This window comes from Apium graveolens, unplaced genomic scaffold, assembly GCF_009905375.1.
Source record: "Apium graveolens cultivar Ventura unplaced genomic scaffold, ASM990537v1 ctg876, whole genome shotgun sequence".
In the NCBI taxonomy this organism is placed as follows: Eukaryota; Viridiplantae; Streptophyta; class Magnoliopsida; order Apiales; family Apiaceae; genus Apium; species Apium graveolens.
In genome coordinates this window covers 10557-23054 of record NW_027421449.1, presented here as the reverse complement: position 1 = coordinate 23054, position 12498 = coordinate 10557, and the positions used below count along the sequence as shown (strand labels likewise).

At 35.3% G+C, this 12498-nt stretch overlaps 1 non-coding gene across 1 annotated transcript; it reads left to right on the top strand.

Moving 5' to 3' along the window:
• Window positions 1-242: 242 nt before the first annotated feature.
• LOC141705308 (small nucleolar RNA R71) lies at window positions 243-349 on the top strand. Its single transcript, XR_012568290.1, has one exon. It is a non-coding gene; the product is annotated as a small nucleolar RNA R71 (small nucleolar RNA).
• The last annotated feature ends 12149 nt before the right edge of the window (window positions 350-12498 follow it).

Here is a 12498-nt window from a genome sequence, read left to right as displayed (position 1 = left end):
ATAGCGCTTGGAGCTGGGCTGCAATAGCGGTGGCTGCATCAACTTCCAGAATACCTGCTACCTTGCCTGATGTCATCCTCTGAGTTGGGTTCTGATGCTCATTTGCAGCCATCATCTCGATAAGATTGTATGCCTCAGTATAGCTTTTAGCCCATAAGGCGCCTCCAGCTGCTGCATCGAGCATGGGCCGAGATTGGGCCCCCAAACCATTATAAAAACCAGTGATTACCATCCAATCCGGCATTCCATGATGTGGATATTTTCTCAACATTTCCTTGTAGCGTTCCCAAGCCTCGCACATAGATTCTATAGGTTGCTGCGCAAATTGAGTAAGAGCACTCCTCATAGCAGCAGTCTTTGCCATTGGATAAAACTTCACCAGAAACTTTTGCGCAAGATCTTGCCACGTAGTGATTGACCCAGCTGGTTCAGAATGTAACCAGTCTTTAGCTTTATCCCTCAGTGAGAATGGGAAAAGCCTCAACTTGATAGCCTCATCAGTCACGCCATTATACTTAAAAGTGCTGCAGATCTCGACAAAATTCCTTATGTGCATGTTGGGGTCTTCAGTTGCCGCTCCTCCAAAAGAAACAGAATTCTGCACCATCTGAATAGTGCCCGGCTTGATTTCAAAGGTGTTAGCTTGAAAGCCGGATGAAGGATGCTTGACTGAATGTCATCAATTTTAGGCCGAGAAAAATCCATAAGAGCTGGATCAGCTTGAACAATACGATCTCCCATGTTTACTAGTTCTTTCTGCTCAGTTCCTGAATCCAAATCCTCAAAATCTAACTTCTCCGGAGTATCAAGAACTTCGTCTTTCTCCTCAGCTGTATCTAAGGTCCTCTTGCGAGCACGAGAACGAGTTTGCATAAACGCTTGCTAAAGTACGTGAAACACAACCGAAAAGAGTAATTAACTACTATGTCCTAATCACTGAGTCCTAATGACCAATGATGGTAAGTACATAAACTAAACAAATACGCCGAGTCCCCGGCAGCGGCGCCAAAAACTTGTTAGGGCGAAATCACGCACTAATATTCACGCAAGTATACGCGTTCGCAAGTAATATAGAATACTTTCTAGTTCGTTCCCTCAGAGACTCAGACTAATTTATTGTCTAATTTAACTCACTCACCAATGTATGACTACTTCTCAATGTTAAGATAATAACACTTAAAATTGTTGATTAAATATTAACTATAATTAACTACTTAATTAACCACTTAACTAACACTTCAATTTATCAATAATAAAACACTCATGAGATCACAACTTCATTATTACTTCCTTCTATAGCCATAGTTATTACCTTTAGCATGTGACAGTGATGATATTAATCGAATAACACGAAACTGATAAAAGCCAACTTTCATTGTACTAATACCATTCTACCAAACATCCACAATTAAGATAGAAGTTGAATAGTCATCAATTATGTTGAGTTCCTATATGTCTACAGAAATTGACAACACAACGATTTAAGCACAAGTTATTCTGTTTTGATTACATAGGGCAAATAAAACTGTTAGAGTTACCCACTAATCATGCACAACGTACATGAACCTATGCTAGCATGGCAAGTTCTAAATCTCAAGATCCACCGTCGCTTCACAAGAGATTAACACCTTATCTTATATGTTCGCGACGCACATAAGACGAATACGCACAACCAATACCAGATATCATGCAATCATCACATACTAAAGTATTAAACAATTAACTAAAGAATTCCATAATAAATCCGTTGCAACCCCATGATCACGATTAGCCCATAATAGAACTTATCGCCATCATGGGTTCATATGAAATCATGATAAACAAACACAAGAAAATAATAACTAAACTGATTATATTAAAACAGAGTACGTCACAAGAGTAAATAAGTCAAAGCAAGAAAACTAGCATCCAACGTTACAACGAAACAAGAATCACAAGAATATATGCTTCCTCTTCGTTGCTGTGTGCTAAATCGGTCTTCTTCCTTATCTCCTTCGCTTCTTGCGTAAAACACAATCTAAAACATAATCTCCTATTAATACTCTATGAAAACGTCTCAAATATACCTATATAATAGTCCCATAAAACTCAGATTAGATAGAAGTTGGAAGCCAAACAGAAGTAGAAGTCTTAAAATAATATATCTTTTTCCCCGACCCTGCGCGGCCGCTCAGCATTTCTGCGCGGGCGCGCAAGGCTGCTGTGCGGCCGCTCAGCATTGCTGCGTGGGCGCGCAGGACCCTTCTGGAAAAATTCCATGTTTGCTTCGTTTCTTCGCCGTAATCTGCCCGTTCTTTTCCTCTCGCAATGGTGAACACATGCCAAGGCTTATTCTTGATGATTCCTCCTCCTAAATGCAACTAATACCCTGAAATGCTTAAACACTAGAAAAACGCATCAAATACACAAAATACTTGATTTCAAGACACCAATTTAAGCCATTTTAAGACGTTCTAAGTGGTATAAAATGCCACTTATCACATGTTAATTGTACTAATATATGGTGGCAAGCGACTTTTATAGGGTGCAAAATCACTCTACTATGGTGTCAAGTTACTTACAAGGTTGATTAAAGCCAAAATGTTGCCCAAAGGTAGTCAAATAGGATATATATTATGTTTACATGTTAATTGTACTAATATATGGTGGCAAGTGACTCTTATAGGGTGCAAAATCACTTTACTATGGTGTCAAGTTACTTACAAGGTTGATTAGAGCCAAAATGTGGCCCAAAATTGACTCGTATAAAGTGGTACCAAGTGGTGGAAAAATGATGTCAAATTGGATATCTATGATATTTACAAGTTAATTGTACTAATATATGGTGGCAAGTGACTCTTATAGGGTGCAAGATTACTCTAATATGGTCTAAAGTTACTTACAATGTTGATTAGAGCCAAATGCCGCCCAAAATTGACTTGTATAAAAGTGGTACGAAGAGGAGGTAAAAGGATGTCAAATTGGATGTATATGATGTTTACATGTTAATTGTACTAATATATGGCGGCAAGTGACTCTTATAGGGTGAAAAAATACTCTAATATGGTGTCAACTTACTTACAAGGTTGATTAGAGCCAAAATGTGGCCCAAAATTGACTTGTATAAAAGTGGTACGAAGAGGTGGTAAACGGTTGACTAATTGCATGTATATGATGTTTACATGTTAATTGTACCAATATATGGTGGCAAGTGACTCTTATAGGGTGCGATATCACTCTAATATGGTGTAAAGTGAATTACAAGGTTGATTAGAGCCAAAATGTGGCCCAAAATTGAGTCGTATAAAAGTGGTACTGAGAGGTGGTAAATAGATGTCTAATAGGATGTATACGATATTTACATGTTAATTGTACCAATATATGGTGGCAAGTGACTCTTATAGGTTGCAAAATCACTATAATATGGTTTAAAGTGACTAACAAGGTTGATTAGAGCCAAAATGTGGCCCAAAATTGACTCGTATAATGTTGTACCAAGAGGTGGTTAAAGGTAATCAAATTGGATATATATTATGTTTACATGTTAATTTTACTAATATATGGTGGAAAGTGACTCTATAGGGTGCAAAAGCTCTCTAATATGGTGTAAGGTTGCTTACAAGGTTGATTAGAGCAAAAACAATGTGGCCCAAAATTGACTCGTGTAAAGTGGTACCAAGAGGTGGTAAAAGGATGTAAAATTTGATGTATACGATGTTTATATGTTAATTGTACTAATATATGGTGGCAAGTGACTCTTATAGGGTACAAAATCACTTTAATATGGTGTAAAGTGACTAACAAGGTTGATTAGAGCCAAAATGTGGCCCAAAATTTACACGTATAAAAGGGTACCAAGAGGTGGTAAAAGGTAATCAAATTGGATATATATTATGTTTACATGTTAATTGTACTAATAAATGGTGGAAAGTGACTCTTATAGGGTGCAAAATCATTCTAATATGGGGTCAAGTTACCTACAAGGTTGATTAGAGCCAAAATGTGGCCGAAAATTGACTTGTATAAAAGTGATACGAAGAGGTGGTAAACGGATGACTAATTGCATGTATATGATGTTTACATGTTAATTATACCAATATATGGTGGCAAGTGATTCTTATATGGTGCGATATCACTCTAATATGGTGTAAAGTGAATTACAAGGTTGATTAGAGCCAAAATGTGACCCAAAATTGACTCGTATAAAAGTGGTACCGAGAGGTGGTAAACGGATGTCTAATTGGATGTATATGATGTTTACATGTTAATTGTACCAATATATGGTGGCAAGTGACTCCTATAGGGTGCAAAATCACTATAATATGGTATAAAGTGACTAACAAGGTTGATTAGAGCCAAACTGTGGCCCAAAATTGATTCGTATAAAGTGGTACCAAGATGTGGTAAAAGGTAATCAAATTGAATATATATTATTTTTACATGTTAATTGTACTAATATATGGTGGCAAGTGACTCTTATAGGGGCAAAATCACACTACTATTGTGTCATGTTACGTACAAGGTTGATTAGAGCCAAAATGTGGCCCACAATTGACTCGTATAAAAGTGGTACCAATAGGTGGTTGAAAGATGTCAAATTGGACATATATGATGTTTATATGTTAATTGTACTAATATATGGTGGCAAGTGACTCTATAGGGTGCAAAATCACTCTAATATGGCGTAAAGTTACTTACAAGGTTGATTGGAGCCAAAATGTGGCCCAAAATTGACTTGTATAAAAGGGTACCAAGAGGTGGTAAAAGGTAATCAAATTGGATATATATTATGTTTACATGTTAATTGTACTAATATATGGTCGCAAGTGACTCTTATAGGGTGCAAAATCACTCTAATATGGTGTCAAGTTACTTACAAGGTTAATTAGAGCCAAAACGTGGCCCAAAATTGACTCGTATAAAAGTGGTACCGACAGGTGGTAAACGGATGTCTAATTGGATGTATATGATGTTTATATGTTAATTGTACCAATCTATGGTGGCAAGTAACTCTTATAGGGTGTAAAATCACTATAATATGGTGTAAAGTGACTAACTTGGTTGATTAGAGCCAAAATGTGGCCCAAAATTGACTCGTATAAAGTGGTACCAAGAGGTGGGAAAAGCTAATCAAATTGGATATATATTATGTTTACATGTTAATTATACTAATATATGGTGGCAAGTGACTCTTATAGGGTGCAAAATCACTCTACTATGGTGTCAAGTTACTTACAAGGTTGATTAGAGGCAAAATGTGGCCCAAAATTGACTCGTATAAAGTGGTACCAAGAGGTGGTAAAAGGTAGTCAAATTGGATATATATTATGTTGACATGTTAATTGTACTAATATATGGTGGCAAGTGACTTTTATAGGGTGCAAAATCACTCTACTATGGTGTCAAGTTACTTACAAGGTTGATTAAAGCCAAAATGTTGCCCAAAGGTAGTCAAATAGGATATATATTATGTTTACATGTTAATTGTACTAATATATGGTGGCAAGTGACTCTTATAGGGTGCAAAATCACTTTACTATGGTGTCAAGTTACTTACAAAGTTGATTAGAGCCAAAATGTGGCCCAAAATTGACTCGTATAAAGTGGTACCAAGTGGTGGAAAAATGATGTCAAATTGGATATCTATGATATTTACAAGTTAATTGTACTAATATATGGTGGCAAGTGACTCTTATAGGGTGCAAGATTACTCTAATATGGTCTAAAGTTACTTACAATGTTGATTAGAGCCAAATGCCGCCCAAAATTGACTTGTATAAAAGTGGTACGAAGAGGAGGTAAAAGGATGTCAAATTGGATGTATATGATGTTTACATGTTAATTGTACTAATATATGGCGGAAAGTGACTCTTATAGGGTGAAAAAATACTCTAATATGGTGTCAACTTACTTACAAGGTTGATTAGAGCCAAAATGTGGCCCAAAATTGACTTGTATAAAAGTGGTACGGAGAGGTGGTAAACGGATGACTAATTGCATGTATATGATGTTTACATGTTAATTGTACCAATATATGGTGGCAAGTGACTCTTATAAGGTGCGATATCACTCTAATATGGTGTAAAGTGAATTACAAGGTTGATTAGAGCCAAAATGTGGCCCAAAATTGAGTCGTATAAAAGTGGTACTGAGAGGTGGTAAATAGATGTCTAATAGGATGTATATGATATTTACATGTTAATTGTACCAATATATGGTGGCAAGTGACTCTTATAGGTTGCAAAATCACTATAATACGGTTTAAAGTGACTAACAAGGTTGATTAGAGCCAAAATGTGGCCCAAAATTGACTCATATAATGTTGTAGCAAGAGGTGGTTAAAGGTAATCAAATTGGATATATATTATGTTTACATGTTAATTGTACTAATATATGGTGGCAAGTGACTCTTATAGGGGGCAAAATCTCTCTAATATGGTGTAATGTTGCTTACAAGGTTGATTAGAGCAAAAACAATGTGGCTCAAAATTGACTCGTGTAAAGTGGTACCAAGAGGTGGTAAAAGGATGTAAAATTTGATGTATACGATGTTTATATGTTAATTGTACTAATATATGGTGGCAAGTGACTCTTATAGGGTGCAAAAACACTTCAATATGGTGTAAAGTTACTTACAAGTTGATTAGAGCCAAAATATGGCCCAAAATTTACACGTATAAAAGGGTACCAAGAGGTGGTAAAAGGTAATCAAATTGGATATATATTATGTTTACATGTTAATTGTACTAATAAATGGTGGCAAGTGACTCTTATAGGGTGCAAAATAATTCTAATATGGGGTCAAGTTACCTACAAGGTTGATTAGAGCCAAAATGTGGCCGAAAATTGACTTGTATAAAAGTGATACGGAGAGGTGGTAAACGGATGACTAATTGCATGTATATGATTTTTACATGTTAATTATACCAATATATGGTGGCAAGTGATTCTTATATGGTGCAATATCACTCTAATATGGTGTAAAGTGAATTACAAGGTTGATTAGAGCCAAAATGTGACCCAAAATTGACTCGTATAAAAGTGGTACCGAGAGGTGGTAAACGGATATCTAATTGGATGTATATGATGTTTACATGTTAATTGTACCAATATATGGTGGCAAGTGACTCTCATAGGGTGCAAAATCACTATAATATGGTATAAAGTGACTAACAAGGTTGATTAGAGCCAAACTGTGGCCCAAAATTGATTCGTATAAAGTGGTACCAAGATGTGGTAAAAGGTAATCAAATTGAATATATATTATTTTTACATGTTAATTGTACTAATATTTGGTGGCAAGTGACTCTTATAGGGGAAAAATCACACTACTATTGTGTCATGTTACGTACAAGGTTGACTAGAGCCAAAATGTGGCCCACAATTGACTCGTATAAAAGTGGTACCAAGAGGTGGTAGAAGGATGTCAAATTGGACATATATGATGTTTATATGTTAATTGTACTAATATATGGTGTCAAGTGACTCTATAGGGTGCAAAATCACTCTAATATGGTGTAAAGTTACTTACAAGGTTGATTGGAGCCAAAATGTGGCCCAAAATTGACTTGTATAAAAGGGTACCAAGAGTTGGTAAAAGGTAATCAAATTGGATATATATTATGTTTACATGTTAATTGTACTAATATATGGTCGCAAGTGACTCTTATAGGGTGCAAAATAACTCTAATATGGTGTCAAGTTACTTACAAGGTTGATTAGAGCCAAAATGTGGCCCAAAATTAACTCGTATAAAAGTGGTACCGACAGGTGGTAAACGGATGTCTAATTGGATGTATATGATTTTTATATGTTAATTGTACCAATCTATGGTGCCAAGTGACTCTTATAGGATGAAAAATCACAATAATATGGTGTAAAGTGACTAACAAGGTTGATTAGAGCCAAAATGTGGCCCAAATTTGACTTGTATAAAAGTGGTACCGATAGGTGGTAAACGGATGTCTAATTGGATGTATATGATGTTTATATGTTAATTGTACCAATCTATGGTGCCAAGTGACTCTTATAGGGTGCAAAATCACAATAATATGGTGTAAAGTGACTAACAAGGTTGATTAGAGCCAAAATGTGGCCCAAAATTGACTCGTATAAAGTGGTACCAAGAGGTGGGAAAAGCTAATCAAATTGGATATATATTATGTTTACATGTTAATTGTACTAATATATGGTGGCAAGTGACTCTTATAGGGTGCAAAATCACTCTACTATGGTGTCAAGTCACTTACAAGGTTGATTAGAGGCAAAATGTGGCCCACAATTGACTCGTATAAAGTGGTACCAAGAGGTGGTAAAAGGTAGTCAAATTGGATATATATTATGTTTACATGTTAATTGTACTAATATATGGTGGCAAGTGACTCTTATAGGGTGCAAAATCACTTTCCTATGGTGTCAAGTTACTTATAAGGTTGATTAGAGCCAAAATGTGGCCCAAAATTAACTCGTATAAAGTGGTACCCAGTGGTGGAAAAATGATGTCAAATTGAATATCTATGATATTTACAAGTTAATTGTACTAATATATGGTGGCAAGTGACTCTTATAGGGTGCAAGATTACTCTAATATGGTCTAAAGTTACTTACAATGTTGATTAGAGCCAAATGCCGCCCAAAATTGACTTGTATAAAAGTGGTGCCAAGAGGAGGTAAAAGGATGTCAAATTGGATGTATATAATGTTTACATGTTAATTGTACTAATATATGGAGGCAAGTGACTCTTATAGGGTGAAAAAATACTCTAATATGGTGTCAAGTTACTTACAAGGTAGATTAGAGCCAAAATGTGGCCCAAAATTGACTTGTATAAAAGTGGTACGGAGAGGTGGTAAACGGATGACTAATTGCATGTATATGATGTTTACATGTTAATTGTACCAATATATGGTGGAAAGTGACTCTTATAGGGTGCGATATCACTCTAATATGGTGTAAAGTGAATTACAAGGTTGATTAGAGCCAAAATATGGCCCAAAATTGACTCGTATAAAAGTGGTGCTGAGAGGTGGTAAATCGATGTCTAATAGGATGTATATGATGTTTACATGTTAATTGTACAAATATATGGTGGCAAGTAACTCTTATAGGGTGCAAAATCACTATAATATGGTGTCAAGTGACTAACAAGGTTGATTAGAGCCAAAATGTGGCCCAAAATTGACTCGTATAATGTCGTACCAAGAGGTGGTTAAAGGTAATCAAATTGGATATATGTTATGTTTACATTTTAATTATACTAATATATGGTGGATAGTGACTCTATAGGGTGCAAAAGAACTCTAATATGGTGTAAAGTTGCTTACAAGGTTGATTAGAGCAAAAATAATGTGGCCCAAAATTGACTCGTGTAAAGTGGTACCAGGAGGTGGTAAAAGGATGTAAAATTTGATTTATATGATGTTTATATGTTAATTGTACTAATATATGGTGGCAAGTGACTCTTATAGGGTGCAAAATCACTTTAATATGGTGTAAAGTTACTTACAAGGTTGATTAGAGCCAAAATGTGGCCAAAAATTTACACGTATAAAAGGGTACCAAGAGGTGGTAAAAGGTAATCAAATTAGATATATATTATGTTTACATGTTAATTATACTAATAAATGGTGGAAAGTGACTCTTATAGGGTGCAAAATCATTCTAATATGGGGTCAAGTTACCTACAAGGTTGATTAGAGCCAAAATGTGGCCGAAAATTGACTCGTATAAAAGTGATACGGAGAGGTAGTAAACGGATGACTAATTGAATGTATATGATGTTTACATGTTAATTATACCAATATATGGTGGCAAGTGACTCTTATATGGTGCGATATCACTCTAATATGGTGTAACGTGAATTACAAGGTTGATTAGAGCCAAAATGTGACCCAAAATTCACTCGTATAAAAGTGCTACCGAGAGGTGGTAAACGGATGTCTAATTGGATGTATATGATGTTTACATGTTAATTGTACCAATATATGGTGGCAATTGACTCTTATAGGGTGCAAAATCACTATAATATGGTATAAAGTGACTAACAAGGTTGATTAGAGCCAAACTGTGACCCAAAATTGATTCGTATAAAGTGGTACCAAGATGTGGTAAAAGGTAATCAAATTGAATATATATTATTTTTACATGTTAATTATACTAATATATGGTGGCAAGTGACTCTTATAGGGTGCAAAATCACACTACTATTGTGTCATGTTACGTACAAGGTTGATTAGAGCCAAAATATGGCCCACAATTGACTCGTATAAAAGTGGTACCAAGAGGTGGTAGAAGGATGTCAAATTGGACATATATGATGTTTATATGTTAATTGTACTAATATATGGTGGTAAGTGACTCTATAGGGTGCAAAATCACTCTAATATGGTGTAAAGTTACTTACAAGGTTGATTGGAGCCAAAATTTGGCCCAAATTTGACTTGTATAAAAAGGTACCAAGAGGTGGTAAAAGATAATCAAATTGGATATATATTATGTTTACATGTTAATTGTACTAATATATGGTGGCAAGTGACTCTTATAGGGTGCAAAATCGCTCTAATATGGTGTCAAGTTACTTACAAGGTTGATTAGAGCCAAAATGTGGCCCAAAATTGACTCGTATAAAAGTGGTACGGAGAGGTGGTAAACGGATGATTAATTGCATGGATATGATATTTACATGTTAATTGTACCAATATATGGTGGCAAGTGACTCTTATAGGGTGTGATATCACTCTAATATGATGTAAAGTGAATTACAAGGTTGATTAGAGCCAAAATGTGGCCCAAAATTGACTCGTATAAAAGTGGTACCGAGAGGTGGTAAACGGATGCCTAATTGGATGTATATGATGTTTATATGTTAATTGTACCAATCTATGGTGGCAAGTGACTCTTATAGGGTGCAAAATCACTATAATATGGTGTAAAGTGACTAACAAGGTTGATTAGAGCCAAAATGTGGTCCAAAATTGACTCGTAGAAAGTGGTACCAAGAGGTGGGAAAAGCTAATCAAATTGGATATATATTATGTTTACATGTTAATTGTACTAATATATGGTGGCAAGTGACTCTTATAGGGTGCAAAATCACTCTACTATTGTGTCAAGTCACTTACAAGGTTGATTAGAGGCAAAATGTGGCCCACAATTGACTCGTATAAAGTGGTACCAAGAGGTGGTAAAAGGTAGTCAAATTGGATATATATTATGTTTACATGTTAATTGTACTAATATATGGTGGCAAGTGACTCTTATAGGGTGCAAAATCACTTTCCTATGGTGTCAAGTTACTTATAAGGTTGATTAGAGCCAAAATGTGGCCCAAAATTAACTCGTATAAAGTGGTACCCAGTGGTGGAAAAATGATGTCAAATTGTATATCTATGATATTTACAAGTTAATTGTACTAATATATGGTGGCAAGTGACTCTTATAGGGTGCAAGATTACTCTAATATGGTCTAAAGTTACTTACAATGTTGATTAGAGCCAAATGCCGCCCAAAATTGACTTGTATAAAAGTGGTGCCAAGAGGAGGTAAAAGGATGTCAAATTGGATGTATATAATGTTTACATGTTAATTGTACTAATATATGGAGGCAAGTGACTCTTATAGGGTGAAAAAATACTCTAATATGGTGTCAAGTTACTTACAAGGTAGATTAGAGCCAAAATGTGGCCCAAAATTGACTTGTATAAAAGTGGTACGGAGAGGTGGTAAACGGATGACTAATTGCATGTATATGATGTTTACATGTTAATTGTACCAATATATGGTGGAAAGTGACTCTTATATGGTGCGATATCACTCTAATATGGTGTAAAGTGAATTACAAGGTTGATTAGAGCCAAAATGTGGCCCAAAATTGACTCGTATAAAAGTGTTGCTGAGAGGTGGTAAATCGATGTCTAATAGGATGTATATGATGTTTACATGTTAATTTTTAAAAATATATGGTGGCAAGTAACTCTTATAGGGTGCAAAATCACTATAATATGGTGTCAAGTGACTAACAAGGTTGATTAGAGCCAAAATGTGGCCCAAAATTGACTCGTATAATGTCGTACCAAGAGGTGGTTAAAGGTAATCAAATTGGATATATGTTATGTTTACATGTTAATTTTACTAATATATGGTGGATAGTGACTCTATAGGCTGCAAAAGCACTCTAATATGGTGTAAAGTTGCTTACAAGGTTGATTAGAGCAAAAACAATGTGGCCCAAAATTGACTCGTGTAAAGTGGTACCAAGAGGTGGTAAAAGGATGTAAAATTTGATTTATATGATGTTTATATGTTAATTGTACTAATATATGGTGGCAAGTGACTCTTATAGGGTGCAAAATCACTTTAATATGGTGTAAAGTTACTTACAAGGTTGATTAGAGCCAAAATGTGGCCAAAAATTTACACGTATAAAAGGGTACCAAGAGGTGGTAAAAGGTAATCAAATTAGATATATATTATGTTTACATGTTAATTGTACTAATAAATGGTGGCAAGTGACTCTTATA